This window comes from Solanum tuberosum, unplaced genomic scaffold (genome assembly GCF_000226075.1).
Source record: "Solanum tuberosum cultivar DM 1-3 516 R44 unplaced genomic scaffold, SolTub_3.0 scf00018, whole genome shotgun sequence".
Classification (NCBI taxonomy): Eukaryota; Viridiplantae; Streptophyta; class Magnoliopsida; order Solanales; family Solanaceae; genus Solanum; species Solanum tuberosum.
In genome coordinates, this window is record NW_006238944.1 from 2,596,947 (window position 1) to 2,619,138 (window position 22,192).

The 22,192-nt window shown below is 37.5% G+C and overlaps 1 protein-coding gene across 7 annotated transcripts in view; it reads left to right on the plus strand.

The window, feature by feature from the left end:
* The first annotated feature begins 1,028 nt into the window (after positions 1-1,028).
* Positions 1,029-22,192, plus strand: part of LOC102584681 (uncharacterized) — an 83,317-nt gene continuing 62,153 nt past the window's right edge. For 2 of the 7 annotated variants that reach the window (XM_015303691.1, XM_015303687.1), the window contains exons 1-3: positions 1,029-1,483; positions 1,667-1,841; positions 2,185-2,365. The gene's annotated coding sequence lies outside the window, so the exon portion shown is untranslated. Of the gene's footprint in view, positions 1,484-1,665; positions 1,842-2,184; positions 2,366-2,442; positions 2,527-2,719; positions 3,136-3,248; positions 3,316-3,496; positions 3,923-22,192 lie in introns of those variants that run through there. The other 5 variants (XR_001471889.1, XR_001471890.1, XR_366775.2 and 2 more) reach the window with 5 other exon arrangements.

Here is a 22,192-nt window from a genome sequence, read left to right on the forward strand (position 1 = left end):
TAGCCTTTGTTGCTTAGTTCCAGCTCGCATACTCGTACATTCAATGTACTGATGCCAGTTGGCCTGCATCGTCTTATGATGCAGATACAGTTACCCCGGATCAGCATCCTGCACGTCGTTGATCCAGCTGAGCACTCCAGAGTCTGTGGTGAGCCTCCTTGCATTCCGGAGGACTCAATTATTTTGTGTACTTAGTTTTGTTCTATTAGGATGTTGCGGGGTCTGTCCCAACATCCATCTCAGTATTGTAGAGGCTTCATAGACAGTCAGTCAGTTAGTATTGAGTCTCTCATCTATGTATTTATGTAAATATTCTATTTTGAGACTCGAGTTGCCCTTTGGGCCATATTCTTATTAGTTAAGTTGTTTATGTCTTTGCATGGCATTGAGTTATTCTGTTGAGTCAGGTTTCCGCTGAGTTAAGAAAGCCAGGCCAAGGGTTCGCTTGGGGCCAGCAATGGTCTCCGAGTGCCGGTCCCGCCCAGGGTGTAGGCTCGGGGCGTGACAATAAGGTGGAGGGTATTTTTGTAAACAAACAACTTATTATTAAACATTATGTAATGGATATAAGTTTGAATATGACAAACCAAACAAGCAATAAAAATTAATTTCAGCATAACTAATCCAATATAACTTATCCAATCATAACTAATCCCAAGATAACTTGTATTCAAACCAAACTACCCCTAAATATTTTCATAAATTAAGCAAGTGTTTTATAACCTAAACTTCAATATTCTTCTATTATAAAAATAAAATTTAAAATATTTTTTAATTGTTGCAAATTTATAATTTTTGGTTATTTTGTTTGAACTTTTTCATAAAACCCCCTCTAGCCAGGTAAGATGAAATAATGATTTGAAATCATAATATGAGAAGAAATTGAAGTTTTATTTAGACAAAGTAATTTAAATTATATTTTTTTTACTCATAAACATAAAAATTACTCAAATTGTAAAAACTATCAAAATTATTGAAGTAGGTAACAAAAGTATCTCACAAATGTATTCTATAATTTAATAGAAAAAAGTTGCATTGCGGTAGGAAGGCGACCAGTCGCCACCCGTCAAACTACCTTTCTTTCCCGGGGAATATCATTAGTAAGCCAATCCAAACACTCTTAAAATGTATTTTCCTTTTTAAGAAGAGTCTAGTGTAGTTTGCAACTGAACAGTCTCTCCGAGCAACTGATCGTACTGAGCCATGTCTTACATTCCACCACACAAGAGGCATAACAAAGGTTCGCCGTCGTCGGAACCAACTCCGGCACCGGAATCACTGATACCTGCCTTCAGAAAAAACCTGAATTTCAAGAGAAAGGATAAGTTTCTGTTCGAGATCCGCTGTGCTCATGGTGCGGTTAGGAAATGGTTCCCTGTTGGTTTGACTGATGATTCTCACTTTTCATCTCTTGTGAAGCTCCAACCTCTTTCTATCGACCGAAAATCTGACGAAAATCCTCTTCGTTTGGTCCTAATGCAAGGTACTACTACTTTTTTGTTCTTTTTCTGCAAAATCTGAATTTACATGTGTTGTTTTGTTTGCTTATAATGTATTTGATAAGTGCTTCTGATTTTCTAGAAATTGGTAAATCAGGGTTTCAAACAATGTAAAATCCTTTATCTGTTTCTGAGATCTCAATTCTGTAATATATGTACTTTTTAAGTCGCAGTGAAGGAACAAATGAGCTTATGGATGAGCCATGGCGTTTGGTGGCTAAAAGTGTGATGGAGGACTTACTGTTGTCATTTCAACATGTGAAATGTGAAATGGAGGAAGCTAAGATGGAAGAATTAAAGCCGGGTCTAAGTTGCTCGTTTTGGAAGAATTATCTTTCATGGGTTAGTATTGTTCATTTCTCATATTAAGTCTCCAAGTTGTATGTATTACTTCAAGAAAATAATTAATCAACCAGCTATGCATCAATTCAAATCTAGTTGGAAGTCATTATATGAATTCTCTGTATATCAGCTGTATTCAAATCCATTTTAATATAGTACACAATTTTTTGTCTTGTAAGGCAAATTAGGACTAACTTATCTTACTTTGACATGTAACCTCTTAACTTTTCTCCTAGATGTTATACTGTTTCTTCTTTTGCGGTGCTGAAGCAGTACTTTGTTGAGTCGATTAAATCCAATGCATGTTTAACATGTAATCCTCCTCAAATATTCTGTGATGTAGGATTTCTGCAAATAGTCAAGAATCCCTGAAAAGTAACCCATTGGGTGAAACTAAGTTGAGCCAAATGAGAAAAGCTTTCTATACGAGCGTTCCTCTTTCATATATGGTATATATGCAAAACCTTGCACTTGAAAAACTTGGCTTAGAATATGTGGAGGAGAAGGAATTATACTATGTCAAGGTAATTTTTCATGTTTCTAACAAATTTCTTTCTCTTTATGCGTTGGTTCTTTTAGTGCTATCCCTTGTGCTTTGTAGCTTTCAGACAACATGTGAGCTGATTCAACTGTCACCTGCAAATGTACGGTGGTCATGGATCAGGAGAAAATTCATCTCCATAAGGTTAGTTCTCAGTTCCCAGGTTCTTAATGAACTTGTAAGATGCCCTTAACTGTTCATTTTCCAACTTTAGCAAAACAACATTAATTGTTGTCATGAACATATTTACCTCCTCTTACCTATCTTTTTGCATGCTTTACTATTTTGCACTTTGTCATTCCTTAACAATCTTCTGACACTATGCTTTTTCTTTTAGATTGAGCTGAACCTAGTGCAACATGGTTGCAGACATGAGCTGTCTTGGCAAAAGTTTAGACCTGAGGTTGATGTTAAATACCAAGAAAATCATGATGGGTTTATCTGTAAGTTACTTCATTGAGGATCAAATATCTTGAAAGTCATAGGTCGTATACTCATACTTTTAAGTTCCACCCAATATTTGATATTTTCTGAACTGGAAACATGTCCATTCAGTTACTCTTGGGTGAACTTTCTTGTTTTTTCATGTTTCATGGATTTGGGGGACGGTTCGATGTTTGTGAACAGCAAATTGAATAGCCTATTGGGCTGACCAGTAGGGTTAAAATGCTCAAATACTGCGCGTTATTGGAGTCCTCGAGTAACTGGATTGAGCTAGATATGAATCATTTCTACGATGAAATCCAAAGGAGGGTAAGTAGAAGAGAGAAAAAAGGAAAAGGATACAGAGGCAAAAAGTAGAAATGAAGATATTCTTCACACGCATTCAGTGTTAAGCTTAGACATGCAGATCAATTTGATTTCAGATCTTCAACTGGTGAGGTTGCACAGGAATCTAACCTGAAAATGTCTGGGATTTTATCCCAATTGCAGGTAGGTTTTCTTCTAATGAGCAATTATGTATATTTCTATTGGTAATACATTTGGGCAAAATATCATCCAGTTCAGCTGGAGCAACAAAATTTCATCACTGATTCCAATCCAGTTGATAAGCCTTTCTGTCTCTTCACTACTGAAATAATTAATTTAATTCATTTTCTTACCGAAAATGCAGGAGCAAACGATTGACGAAAACCTGGTGCTTAAAATGCTTGAAGACAACTTGAAGTTAATCTGGGATCACTGTTTGCATGATGGTTCTTCAAGCTGACCATATTTTATGGTCCTTCACTTTCTCTTTGCAAAATATCTGCAGAAACTGCTAGACTCACAAGCTATGTTCGGTTGGTGAAGAAAGTTACCTTTTGTAGTTTGCAGTGGTGGAATATATAGATGTAGATAACTGAATTTTTAAACTCAAAATGTTGAATGCTGTTTGCACTATATAGTTTTGTGTATGGAATGAAATGAACCAAGGCCTCTAATGTTAGTGGCATCAGTAAGGAACACTAGATAAGATTGTAAATAGTTCTGTTTTGTAAGGAACACTAGATAAGCCTTGCTTTGAATCTTTCAACACTGCCATTAGCTTTGTGTTTGATTTTGTACACCCATTTACAACCTATGGCAATGTTACTCGATTGCAGGAATTCGCAATGAATTCGAGGATCGACGCACTGTTTCATGATTTCTCGAGAAAACAGTTAGTAATGAAGAAGAACAAGAAGAAGAATAGAAAGAGAAAGAGAATTTTGTATATTCCATATCTGAATGTAACTGATGATTACAATGTCTATTTATAAAGAACTTGACTGATTTATTCCATCTAACAAAATCAGTTACAACTAACATCTAACTAACTACCACTACACTGATCATTGTAGCTTAACAGTGTTTAACTAACTTTGTCAACTAACTTTTGAATTCCCAAATTACTGTAACAGTATGTAGAGCATCAAATTCATGGGTCATGGCTGCTTGCCAAGCAGGGTTCATGGCAGCCTCCTCATAAGAGTTGGGCTCACTGTTATGTGAAAAACTTCTCAAAGACTGCTGATTGGCACAACTAAGGGCAGTGAAAGGAATATGGTTTCTATTGGCAAAAAGAGCATTCAAAATACTAGTGGGTTTGGCAGAAACTTTGTCTGTTAAGGTAGGCATTGGGCAGACATAGTCTTGGAGATATGAAGGTTTGGTATGGGTCCTGGTAGATCTTCTAGGTTCAGTTGTGATGTTGGGAGGAACAAGTTGGGTGAGGTGTGGGGTGGCATGAATAGGTGAGGTGGATGATGGTGTTGTAGTGGCAGGAGAATTATCACTTTGTGTAGTTGGTATAGAAGTTTCAGTACCGGTGAATGCATGTTTTGAGTGTGAGTAGGAACATATATAGTAGTAGTATCCCAATGAGATGGTAAGACAGACTGTGGTATACAGGAGGAAGGAAAAGAAGTGACAGGGAATGGAAAAACATGCTCATGGAAATGTACATCCCTAGACACATGTATCTTTTTAGTAGCTAGATTGAGAACCTTATAACCTTTTGTGTGAAAAGAGTACCCTACAAACACAGGTGTAGCTCTAGCTTCAAACTTATCTCTGTGAGATTTGAGAACTGTAGGATAGCATAAACAGCCAAAGGTTCTTAGGTGGGAATATGTGGGTTTTTTTTTCATAGAGTATCTCATAAGGGCATTTGTTTTTTAGAATGACAGAGGGTAGCCTGTTAATTAGGTAAGTGGCTGTGAGAAGACACTCTCCCCAGTATCGAAGAGGTAATTTGGATTGAAACATGAGGGATCTAGCCACTTCAAGGAGATATTTATGTTTTCTTTCCACCACACCATTTTGTTGTGGTGTGTATGGACAAGATTTTTGGTGAATAATGCCTTTAGACTGGTAGAAAGTAGAGGCTTCATTGCAAGTAAATTCCAGTCCATCGTCTGACCTTATGGCCTTTATGGTGACATGGAATTGGGTTTCTATTAGTTGGAAAAAGATTTGATGATTTGTAAGGTGTTGCTTTTGCAGTTTAACAGGTGTACCTAAGTTGACCTGCTATGGTCATCGACCATGGTCAAAAAATACTTGTAGTGGTCATGTGTTTCCACATGATAGGCCCCCATAGGTCTAAATGTAAAAGATCAAAAGGTTTACTGGAGATTGAGTTGCTGGTAGGAAAAGGTAGTCTGGTTTGCTTGGCCATGGGACAAATTGTGCAGATAAAAGGTTGTTTGGGAGCAAAACTCACAGGAATGCTAGATATACTTCTTATTTTCACAAATGGTACATGTCCCAATCTATTATGCCACAAGTAACCAATACAAGTATCAGAAAGAGGTGTACAAATTGAAGACGCATTTGATGAACCAACAACTTTATTGTGTGAGCATGAATTGTTTACAAGAGATGGGGAAATGGGAATGGGGTTGCTGGTTGTGCAACACGTATCTTTATTACTACTAGTAATCAGATCAACAGACCTTGTACAATCAGATATAGAATCAGAATGTTTACAATCAGATACAGAAGAAGGAATTTTGCAAGTAGATACAGAACAAGAAATACAGACATTATGAGACTCAACAGAATTTGAAGTAGAACTGGTGAATTGACACTTTGAGCAAAGGTAGTACAATCCATTCCTTGCTCTACCAATCTCCAGAGGCCTCTTCATTGAAGGGGCCTGCAACATGCACGAATAAGTAGAAAAATTAACAATGGAGTTGAGTTGAACTGTTAAGGAATGAATGGAGATGAGGTTATATTTGAAACTAGGGACAAATAGTACTTTGTTTAGAGTCAACTTTGGGCTCAAGATAGCATCACCAATCTCAGTTACTTTCACTTTATAACCATTAGGCAATGTGACTAAAAAGGATAAGGTAAAGGTCTAGTGTTGGTGAGGAGTTTTCCATCATAGGACATGTGATTTGAGGCACCAGAATCTAAAAGCCAATACTTAGCAGAAGAATTGAAGCATTTACACGACAAATTACTCATTATCTCTTTATAAGTAGAGCAAGCCAATATACCTGCAAAGTTTGCAGCCCCACCAAGATTGTTTGAGGACTCAGGATCATTTCCTAGTTGAAATTTTTCCAGCAGTTGCAATAGTTGGCTGTGTTGTTCCTTTGTCAGGTTTTGGCCTTGATGTTGCTGGTAATTGTCATCAGTCTCAGACCCAACTCCTTGGACATTTGCTGCTGAACCTGTATTTCTCCCCTTTGTGAACTTAAAATCTGCTGGGAATCCATGCAACCTGTAACATTTCTCCCTAATGTGCCCTGACTTTTTGTAATAGTCACAAAACAGATGAGAAAGTTTGTTTGTGTGCGACTTATGTGATGATTGATTGGCTCTGTATGCATTACTTCCACTCGTACCAGCATTTGTTTGTTGAGCATTGGTGTAATAGCCTTTTGAATTGTTAGCATTGGTGTGTTGAGTGTAGTTTGTCCTAAAATTATTTTTTCCAGTATTGTATACACCAACATTTAGAGATGAGGACTCCATGAGAGAATGATTTGGAGGTCGGACTTCTCTCTGCTTTTCTTCCTGAATAAGAATGGAGAAACCTTGTGCTATAGATGGTAGAGGGTTCATCATTAAGATATTCCCCCTCACCACAGTGTAGATCTCGTTAATCCCCATCAGAAATTGAATCAACTGTTTGTCTTGTTCAGTTTTGTGCACATTTGTCTTTGCTCCACATGTGCAGGCACAACTGCATAAAACACTCACATCCAATGTATTTAGCTCTTCCCACAACCGCTTCAATTTTGTATAGTATCCGGTGATGTCAAGTGTTCCCTGAGTTAGATCAGTGATCTCCCTTTGGAGTTGATAGCGCTTCGCACCATTCGGTTGATCGTATCTATCCTCCAGCTCTTGCAATAGTTCCTTTGCAGTGTTGACGTATTGAAGGCTATCTGCGACGTCCTTGGAAAGTGAATTCAGAATCCACGAAGTGACCATGTCGTCACATCTCTCCCATTGCCCGTAGGTTGGATCAGTTGCAGCAGGCTTGACGCATTTCCCATTGATGAATCCCATTTTATTTTTCACCGAGATACCCCGTAGAATTCCTCTCCTCCAAAATCTATATCTAGTACCATCAAAAATGACCGGCACAAGTGTAGATCCAGCACTTTCAGCTGGATGCAAGTAGATTGGGTTAGTTCCTGTATGATCGACTTGAGTTCCTGTATCAATTTGAGTTTCAGTGGAAACCATGATTGATGAATGAAAAAAAATGATCGAGTGGATTCGTAATGGAGACTGAGATTTATGTGAAGTAAGCTTGAGAGAGAAGCACACTGTGCTCTGATACCATGTCGAAAACAGAGTTATCAAGCTTACTGAACCTCCATCAATGGAGGTGAGATGAATTCTGTATACTGCAATTGAGCAGAGAGATGAATTGAAGAAGATTAATTGGGGAAAAGAAAAGTATCTTATTCCAAGTACTGTCATCCATATATATACATGTATGAACATTTAAGCAAAATATCTAATCTACACGATTCAATCCTAACTGACTCAACTAACTCTGTATACAACAATAATTAATTGGGTCCACCAATCTGATTCTCTAACTAACTGAAACAGTGCTAACTAACTGAAAGATGTATCATCTCAACAGAAACCTTCAAACAGTCTACTGAACAAGCTGACTTCTTTCCCTCACCTTCTCAACTTCTTCTTCTATTTCCTCGACTTCTTTTATGATTGTCCTCTCTCCTTCTTCCACTTTCTTCTCCAAACTCTCAACAAGGGGTGGTTCAGGGCCACAAGTATTGTATGTTTTTATGAACGTGTTGAAATCACGACCAACTTTTTAGGCTGCAGTTTGCAACTCAGGTAAATATAATGCTTTCAGGCAAAACTGAGCTTCTTGTATAAAGTACAGAACTGCCATATCCATCCCATGCATCATTTCTGCCCTTATAGTACACACATATGTAGTCATCTGGACTGTTTTCTACTTTGGATGACAAAATATACCTGCAGAGAAAATCGATTAACGTGTTTAGGTGAATCGCAATGCAAGTACAAACAATATGGAGATACGATATCAAAGAGGTAGGAAGGGAAGTACCAGTCATCTTGGTAGTGAAGATACTTTGGATATTGCACGAAGTTTTGCACTGCTGATTGAGTGAAAAATCCTCCATCAAGTGTCCCTATTCTCCAAGTAAGATTTCCCACAAGTTTGTTTCCTTATGTATGGAACTTATGCAATTGACAATCAAAAACATCAAATGTGGGATTTAAGCTGCGAGTGATGTACCATTTTCCACTAAAATCATTCATGTCAAACTTTTGGACGGGAACACTTGGATCAGGTACAGGAAAGTCACCAACATCAGATTTACGAGGTACACATTTTTTCCGGGAGACTGCACACTCATTGAACTCACCTACAACAGTGTTTTCAAACAAATCACCACATTTTATCTGCACCTATATTCCATAAATGTGATCAAATCAATATTCAGTTTTAATAAGATGTTTGTAGACGTACACCTGACATTCCGTTTCATCAGGTCTATTGTTGCAAGTCTGGAGACAAGCAACATTAGCTGTACATGCAGGGTTTGCGATGCACTTCGCAAGCTCTATCCTGAAAGCATAATACTTCGATAAGTCACCTAAGAGTGTCAGACATGCATGCTGGAATGGAGGTGGAAACTCATCAATACTACTCCCTCCGTCCTAATTATGTTGGACCGTTTGACTTAGCAAAAAGTTTAAGAAAGAGTAAAAGACTTCCGAATTTTGTGGTCTAAAATAAACCTTAGACATTTGTGTGACTATCTCTTTACAAGTTCATCAAATTTTGGCACATTCATCGAGACAAATTAAGCTATCTTTTGAGTTACAGGGAAAATGGAATACTGGTAGAAACTTTCCTGCATCCCTAGCACAGCAACAGTATCAGTTATTTTTACCACCATAATGGTCTGAAAAAACTTCCTGAAACTAAGTCAAATTCATACTGCTATTCTCATGGCCTAATTAGAACACAGAAAGTCTTAACAGTCTCAAAATCAGAAAGGAATTAGATGGAAAAGCATTACTGGTTGGGGTTATGGTTAAAACTTGAGTTCATTGATAATAACAACTAGAATCAAGGACTTATGGACAGTTGATCATAAAAAGCTAGAGACAGTCTATGTCTGTGAAAACTGAATTTGACATCCTTACCACTCAATTATTAAGCCAGGATGATAATCCACAGAGTACAAACAAGAACCAATTTCACATTCCTTATGTATTTTTATATGGGATAAAAGTAAACAAGGTCAGAACTCTTGAAGGAAACATACAAGGGGTAGCAAAGCAAAATATATTGGTAGCTCGGTATAAGGAAGTATACCGATATACTTTAGTAACATCTGCACAATTACCTGCACTCTTTCAGTAAGCAAGTACAAGTTTTGAGAGCATCAGCCTTTGAAAGCAACTGACAAAATGAATAGAGTTACAATTGTTGTTTTGGCCAATTGGGCCCATTTCTTCCAGACCATCAAAGCTACATCTTCTGGAATTTGCATATTGTATTTCCCTAAATAGAGGACTTCTGTCAGCAAAGAGAAAGAAGAGGATGCAGAGGAGAGAGCTAGATCCCCGCATTCCTTCGTAAAGTAGTAAAAGAGAAGCAACATAATAAAATTTTATCAAAACTCACCTTAGGTACATTCTGGTTAATGCTATGAAGAAAGATTTTGTTTCCCCCGTGATGATAGTTACAGACCTCTAGAATCCAAACCACAGCGCATTCTAGGAGATTTCTGCAAGTACATAGGTATCAGCTGTCTTCTGGAACAAATTTTCACTATGACTATACTACCAAAGTAATCTGCTCTACCCCATCCAAATCTTGTATGACAGTGAAGCTTTGATCCAACATGACATTTGATAGTTTCATGATTGCACAGAAAGTTTGAATGAGGGGCAAGCGCCATTATTCAATCGAATGACCACCAACTCCAACCTATAGAAATAAAGTATATCAGATTGTGCTATCTTCTAAATCTTTCTGATTGATATCTGCTCTGTGCAACACACACGCTCACATATCAGGCTGATTGGTCCAAGATGCATATTCTACGTGTGTGTGTGCGCGCGCGTGTGTTGCACAGTACATATCAAATCTTACTATCAGATTCACAGCCAAGAATTTTGCCACATTCACAAGTAGATTGAAATTCTATAATACATAAGTAGGATTTAAGGTCAAATATTGAAATGCAGATAAATTTTCAACCAGCTCCCACATTCATCTTCAATTCCAACTAAAGGTTTTGGGGTATAGTTCACAATCAATCAAGAACTCACCCCTCCATTTCTCAAACATGATCCATGACTTTCAATTATGAACTTATGATGAACTCATGAACTATGAATTTTGAAGAATTATGCATGTCTTATGAAAATGATGTTTATGATGATATGGTGCTTTTAAATGAAAGTATCAATGTTGTTGTGAAAGGTTCTCACATAAGACATAGTCTTATGATCATGATTATGAAATGTATTTCTCACATATAGATTCATATTAGTGAAAGGTTTTCTCACCTATGCTTGAATTGTAATTTAAGGAGCTATTATATGTTTTGATTTTTAAGATGAGGATTAGTATTGACCATAGTCTTTCCTATGTTATAATGATATTTGATTCTTATCTATTCCGTTGGGATTTAGACTTAGCACCGAGAGGGATTTGAGGTGGAGGCTCAAATAGGGTAGTCTCTGGTAGCAATCTCTAGTCCCTAACTACATACCCCGTAGGATCGTCTTAAATGACCTAGCTAGTAGATCCACTTTAGCAAAAGATGATGTGTACGGATTCTACCTTGGCAAGTAGAATCCCCTTCTTTCGGTACGAGGGATATATCGAATTCCATGATATAGCTCTCATGGTCTTTTTGTCGCTTAAAGCTAATACCAAAAAAAACGAAAATGAATATGTTTCTTCAAAAGCTTTCTTATGTCTCTTATTTTAAATGTGTTGACCATATCTTATGAAATATATGTTGTTTCCTTAAGCCTTTTAAATGCTCAAATGTTGGTCATATCTCACGTGTTTAAGTTTTTCATGATACCATGTCTATATATGCATATTGCCACATATTTAGTCCATTTCATGTACTAATGCATACTTGTGTCTACATTGTCTCATTAATATAGGGTCCGACGCTCCCACTTCTCACACTCGTGGTTGGTGAGTCCTCATTTTCTGAGGACCGAGACACTTTTACTTGTTTTATATATGTCTTTCTAGTTTTTGGATGATGTATGTGGTGTATAAGTGACTCCCCAACCACTTATTTGATGTTTTAGATGACTTGTTAAGACTGTTAGACTTCCACTTTATCAAACTCTTTTAAGAATAGAAAAACTCATAAACTCAAGGCAAAGAAAAACTCATAAACTCAGAGCAAATACCCAACACATATTCCAATTCGATGCAGCAATATCGAAAATCATTTGAACTGTCCAATAGAATTATATTTGATACACTATAATGTTGGATATTAAATGAACTTTTTAGCTTTTAAAATGAAATCAAATATAGTAGTCGTAATTCAATGAAGTGTAATTAGTAGAAGCTCAAAAGGTCGTCAACCGAGACGTTAATGTTCATTAATATAATGCGTCTGTTTGAAATTCAAGTATTCCAGCAAGCAGCTGTATTATTTATAGCGCCAAAATGTTCACAAAACAGAGCAACTCAATTTTCAGCAGAAGTGCAAAGCAACAGATCAAATATAATGGCTTACATTCTGCCGCACAAGAGACAAACAAAGGGCTTTCCGTTGTTGAATCCAACTCCGGCACCAGACTTTCTTACGCCTAATAACTTCAGAAAGAGTGTTAATCTCAAGTCGTTTGGGGAGCAGAACAATTTTCGAGGAAAGACCATCGTTTACAGAAAATTTGTTGTTTCGAAATGGTTCTCCGTTGGCTTGGCTGATTATTCTCGATTTTCGTCTCTTGTCAGTCTCCAACCTTTTTCTGCAGACTACTTTGATGGAAATCCAGACAGAAAAGCTCTATCGTTGGTTCTAATGGAAGGTATAACCTTTTTCTTTTTCACCGGAAGAGTAGTTTTAGATATGTATGTCCTAATGTATCTGTATTTTCATCAATTTCTAGTTGTCTGCATATTCGATTTGTGTACAACCTTATATTGAATTGAATTGGTGATCGACACACAGTGATGAACATGGTTGAATATACACATTAGATTCATGAATTCACATTACATTTATGCTTTTGAGATGTTAATTATTTCAGTTTTCTTTCAAATATTTATGCTTTTCTAGGTTGCAGTGAAGGAATGCCGAACAAACTTATCGATACACCATGGCTTTTGGTAGCTGCAAATGAGAAGGAGGATTTACTTTTGGCATTTCAACATATGAAGCGTGAGATGGCACAAGTAAAGCCGTCTGTAGTTGCTCGTTTTGGAAAAATCCTCTTTTATAGGTCAGTCTTCTTTTAATCACAAGTTAAGTTTTATCATCATGATAGGAATTTATAACAACTGGAATCGCAACAGATGTGTCATAGTCTTCTTGTAATCACAAGTTTAAGTTTTATCATCATGATAGGAATTTATAACAACTGGAATCACAACAGATGTGTCATTTGAATTCAATAATAATCGCGAATATTTGTTTGTAGTCTTTGAAGCATTAGCTTGTTAGGTCTTGAATGACACTGCATCTGTCAACATTTAATTCGAGAGCTGTGTGTGCAGGAATTCCTCAATTTGCGAAGAATCCCTGGAAACTACCCCATTGAGTGAAGCCATTGTTTCCTTTCTCTATATATCCTTTTGTTTTTGTAGCTTTCTGATAGGTTGCGACCTAACTCATCTGTTACCTGCAAATGTACTGTGGCCAAAGATTATAACAAGATTGAGCTCTATAAGGTTAGTATTTTGTTCCTGCTGCTTCTTGATCAAGCATATTTTAGTATCTTGTAAAATACCTAATTAACTACTTATTTATATGGTTGGATAAGCATTAACAATTATTGTTGAAAAGTGATTCAAAACAAAGTAGGAACACGTAAATTATGATATGGATAGTTTGGTTGAACTAGTCTTCTGCATTCTGTTAGGTAGTTTCCTAGTGTTGCTGAAATAGTGTTTTAGTGGGTTATAGGACCTATATGTTAGGATTATTTATTTATCACTTAGCCTATATATCATGTGGGCATATTTTGTTATTCTGTAACTTCCAATTAATCATAAATTAAAAGTAGTCGCAGTTTTTGTCACGCCCCGAGCCTACTCCCTGGATGTGGCCGGCACTCGAAGACCATTGCTGGCCCCCATGCGAACCCTTGGCCTGGCTTTCTTAACTCAGCGGAATAACTCAATGTAATGCAAGGTTTTAAAACAACCCAACTGATGAAATCTGGCCAAAAGGCAACTCGAGTCTCAAAATAGAATATTTACATATATACATAGATGAGAGTCTCAAAACTAACTGACTGACTGTCTATGAAGCCTCTAAAATACTGAGATGGATGTTGGGATAGACCCTACAACATCCTAATAAACAAGACTAAGAGAACAAAATAACTGAGTCCTCCGGAATGCAAAGAGGCTCACCACTAACTCTGGAGTACTCAGCTGGATCAACGGCGTACCAGATGCTGGCCCTGGGTACCTGTGTCTGCATCATCATAAGATGTAGGCCAACTGACATCAGTACATTGAATGTACGAGTATGCTAGTTGGAAAGCTAAACCATAACTTAAGCTTGAAAGGAGTACAAAAGAATACTTACCTTGGCTCTATTCGACTCATGAATGACCGAACTCAATATATAAAGCAATAAGACACATGCAATATATAAAGCTTGTAAAACTCTTAAAACATGACGTAAAATCATATTTATAATATCATGAAAATACCATGCTTCCTCTCAAAGTCTACTTGTGCAATACATGAATGAAGTCCCATACCCCCATCCACACTAAGCAGAACTCCTTGAGGAACCAAGCTCTTTCTACTGTGGGAGTTTCTTTAACCGATAAACCACCACTATGAAACTAAGTGGTGATACAACGTTTTACCTCACGTTACCCGAGGACCATCCTATACCTTGTCATGATATAGGAAGCTAACTTTACTAAGTGGATCCACTAGCTTAACTTTACAGATTCATCTAAAAAGTATGACCCGTTAACTCCCATGTTGGCTACATGGTTCTTATGGAGAGTTGAGTTAATATGAACTCGTGTCCCCAATTCGGTGCTCAAGACTACTCCCAAAAATACTTTAGCTCATAAGTGTTTTAAACATTTCCTTCTTTAGTTTGAGATAATTACTCAAAATCTAGCCCAAAGGCTCACTTGGAAACCCTTTTTCTTGAAAACTAGCCCAAAGGCCCTTTTGGAAAATCATAGTTCTTTTATTATTCAAATGTAAAAAAACATTTTGAAACTTCTTTGGGAATACATAGTTCCCTAATAACTTTTGAGAAATGAACTCAACTCTATACTCTTGGCTTAACTTGAAACTTTATACTCTTTACTCAACTTGAAACTCTATACTTAACTTGGAACTCTATACTCTTTTCTTGACTTGAAACTTGAAATGAAGTTAAAACGTTCAATAACGACTCTTGAAAAGCTTTAACGACTTGCCTTGACTTGCTTAACTTCTAAGCTTGACGCTAACTCTTAATTTCACTTGACTTGGAAACTAACTCTCCTTAAATTGGATTTATATATTCAAGAGGTTTGATCACATGTTATGGATGAGTTCTTGACGTCTAGACGTAACTTGAAGTGTTGGAAACAACTATGGAACATGCATGGACAAGTGGGGAATGAATGGGAAAGGTTGGCGTCCTTGGCGCTCTGAGAGGCGCGGGGCGCCAGACCTAAAACTTCAGAGGAGGCCTGCTGGCGCTCTGCTAGGCGCGCCGCCCCAAGGGGAAAAGTTCAGAGCCCCTTTTGGGGGGCGCTGGCTGGCGCGACGCCCCAGCCCTTTTCCCCGAAAACTCAACTTTTCTCGTTCTTTTCTTCAACTCTAAACCTTCTAAACTTCAAAGCTTCCAACACCAAACACTTAGAACCATAAAACCCTCTACATACAATAGATTACAACTCAAAAACACAACCGGAAAACATGTCCCAAATCAACAAGGGACTTCAACAACACAATCAACAACATCAACAACACAACCCAACAACTTCAACAACAAAACCAATCTTTTCTCAAAAATAAAACGAGCTTGGCGTGTGGGGGAAAGGATCAACCCAACACTATGAAATCACATACCTAGTAGGGATCACCCCCGACGATATCCACGACAGAAACTTGCTTGATCTCCTCTTTCTCCTCTTCTTCTCTTCTTCTTCTCTTCTTCACTCAAAACCCTCACTCTCACTCTTTTTGAAAAAACAAAACTGATCAAAATCAGCTTGGACCCTTAATATATATCCAAAACAAATGATTAGGGAAAAGACCAAAATGCCCTTAAAATTTCCGGATGGATTCCCTACCAACTGCCCAACTTCCAAAGAGCATAACTCACTCATATGAACTCGGAATCGAGCAAACTCGGTGGCGTTGAAAAGATCATTCCACAATCTTCACAAATATAACTGGAAGTACACCTAACTCATCCTGAGCTGGGAGTTATGACTGTTCAAAGTTGGCCAAAAACTCACTTTTTCCCATACTTATCCAAATTTTTCAGATTTTAAATCCTTTCCAAAAATGATTATTGCCAATTCTAAGACTCTTTATAGTCATTTCAAATTGCCGGATGTTACAGTTTTCCTTCTCTTTTTTATTATTTCCAGATTTCTCTGTACTTTTTCTCCAACAAATTTGGTATCAGAGCCAGTCATGGCAACTAACGGTAGTTCATTGAGTGTGCACAACCACGTATTCCTGTCTTCAAGGGAGAAAGCTATGAATTCTGGAGTATACGTATGAAAACTATACTCAAGTCTCAAGATCTTTGGGACTTAATAGAACGTGGATATACAGATCCTGATGAAGAAAATAGGCTGCGAGACAACAGGAAAAAAATGTGAAGGCGCTGGTATTTATCCAGCAAGCTGTCCATGACAGTGGTTTTTCACGAATCGCAACAGAAACTACATCAAAGCAAGCCTGGTCCATTCTGCAGAAAGAGTTTTAAGGAGATTCAAAGGTCATTGTGGTGAGACTGCAATCACTTCGGCATGACTTTGAAACCTTGATGATGAAAAGTGGTGAATCTATTGCTAGTTTTCTGTCAAGAGCAATGACAATTGTCAGTCAAATGCGATCCTATGGAGAGAAGGTTACTGATCAGATTATTGTTGAAAAGGTATTGAGAAGCTTGAATCCAAAATTTGATCACGTAGTTACGGCTATCGAAGAATTTAAGGATCAATCAGTTTTTTCCTTTGATGAACTGATGGGATCTCTTCAAGCTCATGAGGCGAGAATCAATCGATAAGTAGAGAAGAACGAAGAAAAGGCATTCCAAGTGAAAGACGCAACCACTAAATATGGAGATAATAATGGTCCAGCAAGTAGAGGCCGAGGAAGATGAGGATTTTACGGTGGTCGAGGTCGTGGTTATGGAAGAGGCAGAGGAAGAAATAATGGGCATAGGCAATCCAATGAACAAGGCAACACAAAGAATGGCGTTCAATGTCATCACTGCCATCGCTATGGGCATATAAAGGCTGATTGTTGGTTTAAAGACCAAAAAATGAATTTTGCAGCAGAAGAAAATGAGGAAGAGAATTATCTTTTTATGGCTTGCATTGATACAAACCATAAGCCAAGTGATATATGGTTCGTAGACAGTGGTTGTTCAAATCATATGACAGGGGCCAAATCTATGTTCAGAGACCTTGATGAGAAGCAAAAGAAGAAGGTGCAGCTTGGCAACACAAAAGAGATGTAGGTTGAAGGAAAAGGCAAGGTGGTTGTAGACACTAGCCACGACAAAGTAAAAATGTTGGATGATGTTCAATTCGTACCAGATTTAGGATTCAATTTGTTAAGTGTTGGACAACTAATGGCTGACGGATATTCTCTTTTGTTTGATGATGATGCTTGTGTCATTAAAAACAAGAAGTCGGGCAAAAAGATTCACATCACCAAGACACCAAACAATATGTTTCTGATGGACGTTTCTAAGATGGAAAATTTTGCTCTCTCTGCAAGTGCAAAGGACGACTCGAAGCTATGGCATTTGAGGTACGGTCATCTCAATATAAAAGGCCTGAAATTGCTAGGTGATAAAGATATGGTTCTTGGTTACCGAAAATTAGCTCTCTTGATTTATGTGAAGGGTGCATTTATGGAAAACAAACCAGGAAATCTTTTCCTGTTGGAAAGCATGGAAAGCTTCAAAATGTTTGGAACTAATACATGTTGACTTATGTGGTCTTATGCAGACTAAGTCCTTAGGTGGAAGTCGTTATTTCTCATTGTTTACTAACGATTATAGTCGCATGAGTTGGGTGTATTTTCTGGAGAACAAGTTTGAAATATTTGAAAAGTTTCAGAAATTTAAAGCTTTGGTGGAAAACCAAAGTAGCTGCATTATCAAAGTTCTTCGCACAGATAGAGGAAGAGAGTTCGTGTCCAATGAATTCAATTTGTTTTGTGAAAAAAATGGTATCCATAGGGATTTAACAACTCCTTATACTCCGGAGCAAAATGGTGTCACTGAACAGAAGAACCGAACCATTGTGGAGATGGCAAGAAGCATGTTGCGAGCTGTTGGAATTATGACCTCCTTAATTCTGTAAAGGAACACGTACTAAATACTTGTTCTTTAATGTTTGCAAGTTGTAGTAAATAACTTCATAGAATAACAATTGATTCACAACTTTTGTATTATTTATCTCAACTTCAAACAATACAACGATTACACAAATATGTAATCTACGGAATTATAAACTATATTTCCTAACTACCCAAGACAAAAACCCCCAGGTTTAAGCCTTCTAAAGTCTTCCAAGTTTCACAACCTTGTTAGACTTATCTTACTCTCAAAACTCAACTGTAGCTAATATCAATTAACTACAATTGCATAACAATCTCTCGCAATCTCACAACACTCCCAAGCCAATTATAAAACTCTCAAACTCTCTTTGATAGTGTTTTGTCGTAACTCTCTATGTAAGTGCGCAATCTTTTCTGATGAAAATATTACCCTATTTATAGCACAACACCTCCAAAGTTTTGTTCAACTCGAACTCGACTTTTCCATATCCTCAAAGCCTTGTTCTACTTGAACTCAATTTCACGCCTCTCTTGTGTAGTAATCCTGCTTCGTTTAGAACACCTTCCTTAACTTGGCTTTCCTGCTTCGTTTAACAACTTCTTCCTTGACTTGGCTTTGATTAGTTTATTTCTTGCTTTGCTTAGGACGTATAAATTATGGAAACACTTCGATTGATTCTTCATGACTAGTTCGACTCGCCTTGACTGATTCTTCATGACTCGTTCCTTATTTGTTTTGTCAGACTTCAAAATCCTTATTTAAACCAACAAATTCCCCCTTTTTGAATGATGACAAACATACATTATTAATACAACAAATAAGACGTATCTTCCCCCTTTTGGCATCAATCAAATCTGCATAGAACCTACTATAGTATCCAAGTAATAACCAACCAGAAAAAGCATCAAAACACAGTTAGCTATAAAAGGAAATACAACTATTCAGAAATTAAGCAGTTCTACAGCAAAAATCAAGCCATGCTAATACCACATAAAAAAAAATTGAAAAGCAAAAAAAACTACACATGACTAGAAAGAGTTGATTAGTTAAGGAATCTGGGAAGAAGTAGCTAATGGAGAGACAGTCGGAGGAGTAGACTTGAACATATCATATAGGCCTTTTAGATTTGCAGAGTTAGTTGATTTCTCAGCTTCAAGAGCAGCTTCAAACTTAGACAAATCCTCCTTTAATTTTGCAATTTCTTCCTCCAACCTGGTATGCCCAAGTCCATAAGAGATATGTAACTGATCCATAGCAGCATTATGGGATACTCTGAGTGCAGCAATTTTCTCATCCTTCATTGTTAGTTGAGCTCGCAACCTTCGCATAGGAGCATTTGCACCCCGGCGAGGAGCAGGTACAACAACATGATTGACAGTACCAAGAACATCCTTTATAGTTTGCTCCTCCCAGACCTTAACAGGGATTTTAAGATGCTCAAAGATCGCTCCTAACCAAAATCCATATCCCAATGCGTGGAACTTTTTGTCCTCAATACCAATAAAGTGTATGTGAGATAACATCAACTGCGACAGGTTAATGGGATGCCTTGAAAGTAAGAGTTCCATCAAAGTGAGATCTAAGTAATTAGCCTCAGTACATTTTTGTTTCCTAGGCAGAATTATCTTGTGCACCACATCAAACAACAACATATGTAAAGAAATCATAGCCCCTTTGTCAACTCTAGAATATTCTTCCACGGTAGGATCATTCAGAAACTTGTGAACAATATCAACAGCACTAGGTAGACTATCTAAATGAGGACAACTGCGTTTAACATAATGACACCACCCTGTATTAAGAACCCCCAAGATCTAAGCAATACTATCAGGAGTAAGATTTATGTGCTTCCCCCTAACTACACTAGAAATGGATGGGGGAGAATTAATGACATTAATGTAAAACAGTCTAGTTTCATCTTTACCCATCTTCCGTCTTTTGTTACCCTGAAGGAACAAGTCCGTCCACCCTTAATCGTGTAAGATACTCAGCAATTCCCCCATTTCAGCACCCCCAAACCCAATTATCACCCTACCCCCTACCAGACTTTTTTTTGTGAAATTCAAATTTCTTTTTGTACGACTATCAAGATTAGCATCAAAGTTTTCAGATACCTCACCCTCATTCTCAAACTGATTTTCCCATTCAGAGTCAGAAGACATTTCTCTCTTTCTTTTTCCCAATTTCTTGTTCATTTTATCCACTGATTTATGACTCTGTTTTGCAATAACCTGTCGAACTTGTTTCTTAGGAGCATGTGAAGATGATTTCTTTTTACACTTTTTGGTTTTCTCAGATTCGGATGGGTCATCAGGGATGTCAATAGTCTCAGTATGAGAAGAGAACTTACTGTTAGAGATTCGTGGTTTCTTGGAGGATAAGAGAATGAATTGCCCTTCCAAAGTTCATTGCACCGACCTAGTCATCCTCACAGGGAACACTTCAGAAGGTGTGGAGGAATGGTTGCTCATGGTTTTATGAAGATGAGACCTTAGCTGTTTGGGAAAAAGATGAGAAATAGGGGTATCATCATCGGTTAAAGGAGTTGAGATCGAGTGTTCCCCCTCACACACAGCCAGAGACACATTTTCAGTTTGTTCCTCCTTACTTGATGAAACCCGTATTGTACTGTCGAGTTCTTGTATTGGGTATGCATTGTGCGAGATACCCAGAGCATCAACATACAACACATCTAAGGTGTGTACGTAGTAGGGTAGGTCTTGGAAGGGAACAATTGCTAACGTGAGGTTTGTTTGAGAAGGTGAGGCCATTTTATTTTATTTTTAGTGAGAGGAGGTTTTGGGAATGGGTTTCTTGATGAAGAAAGATTTAGGAAGATGGTGGGATATTTGCCTTTTAGATCTTTGGAAAGGAAGTTGAAGAGTTTTCTTGGGGATGGAGCCTAATTTGAAGTTTTGGCGGCTTTTTGGGTAGACTAGGCATGATTATCTGTTTTGGTACGTGGGAAAGGAATAAGTATGTGTGTTTGATTATTTTTTTTCAGTTTTTCTTAAGTGGCAAAACAATAGTTAGTGTACATACCTGAACAAGATCTCAGTGGTGTGTATGTGCGCTTTTAGCTCTAAATCCGCCCTTCTTACCTGAATAATTATAAAACATTTTTATAGTTTACAAGTTTTTATATGCTCAATATAGTACGGTAATTAGGATCTTAGTAATGAGTCCTTCCTTTTTAGAGTAATTAATTTATCTTTATCATCCCAAGTTCCAACCTGTTCTTCTTAAAGTGTTCCCTTGCTAAAGCCTTAGTAAAGATGTCGGCAATTTGTTGCTCAGTAGCACAGAAATTCATGGAAATTTGACCTTTTTCAACATTGTCCCTTAGAAAGTGATGACGTATATCTATATGTTTTATTCTCTTATGTTGGACAGGATTCTTTGCAATGTTAATTGCGCTTGTGTTATCACAAAAAAATTGGAACACACTCAATGCTAAGACCAAAGTCACTGAGCTATTGTTTGATCCATAATAGTTGAGCACAACATGAGGCAACTGCTACGTATTCAGCTTCTGCATTTGATAATGCAACCGAGTTTTGTTTCTTTGTTCCCTAAGATATTAAACATGAACCCATAAAGTGAGCCATACCTGTAGTACTTTTTCTATCTGCTAGGTAACCTGCATAATCCGCATCAGCATACCCTACTAATCCAAAATTACTCCCTTTTGGATACCATAGTCCTAAATCAGTGGTTCCTTTTAAATATCGAAGAATTCTTTTAGCTGCCTATAGATGAGATTCTTTGGGTTTGGTTTGAAATCGAGCACATAAACCCACACTGAACACGATATCAGACTTGCTGGCTGTGAGGTATAACAGTGACCCAATCATACCTCTGTACAGTTTTTGTTCCACAACAGAACCTGTTCCTTCCAAGTCTAATTTTGTAGTTGTAGCTTGATACGCTCAAATTACACCTCCCTAAAGAAGTATAAGCGATCGTTATCAAGTAAAGAACCCAACTTGTAGGTTGGGGTCGATCCCACGAGGAAAATGGTTTAGACTTTACTTTAACCAACAATTATATTCAATTAGCCAAAGTACTTCCAGAAACAAGAAATAAAAGGGGGGAATTTG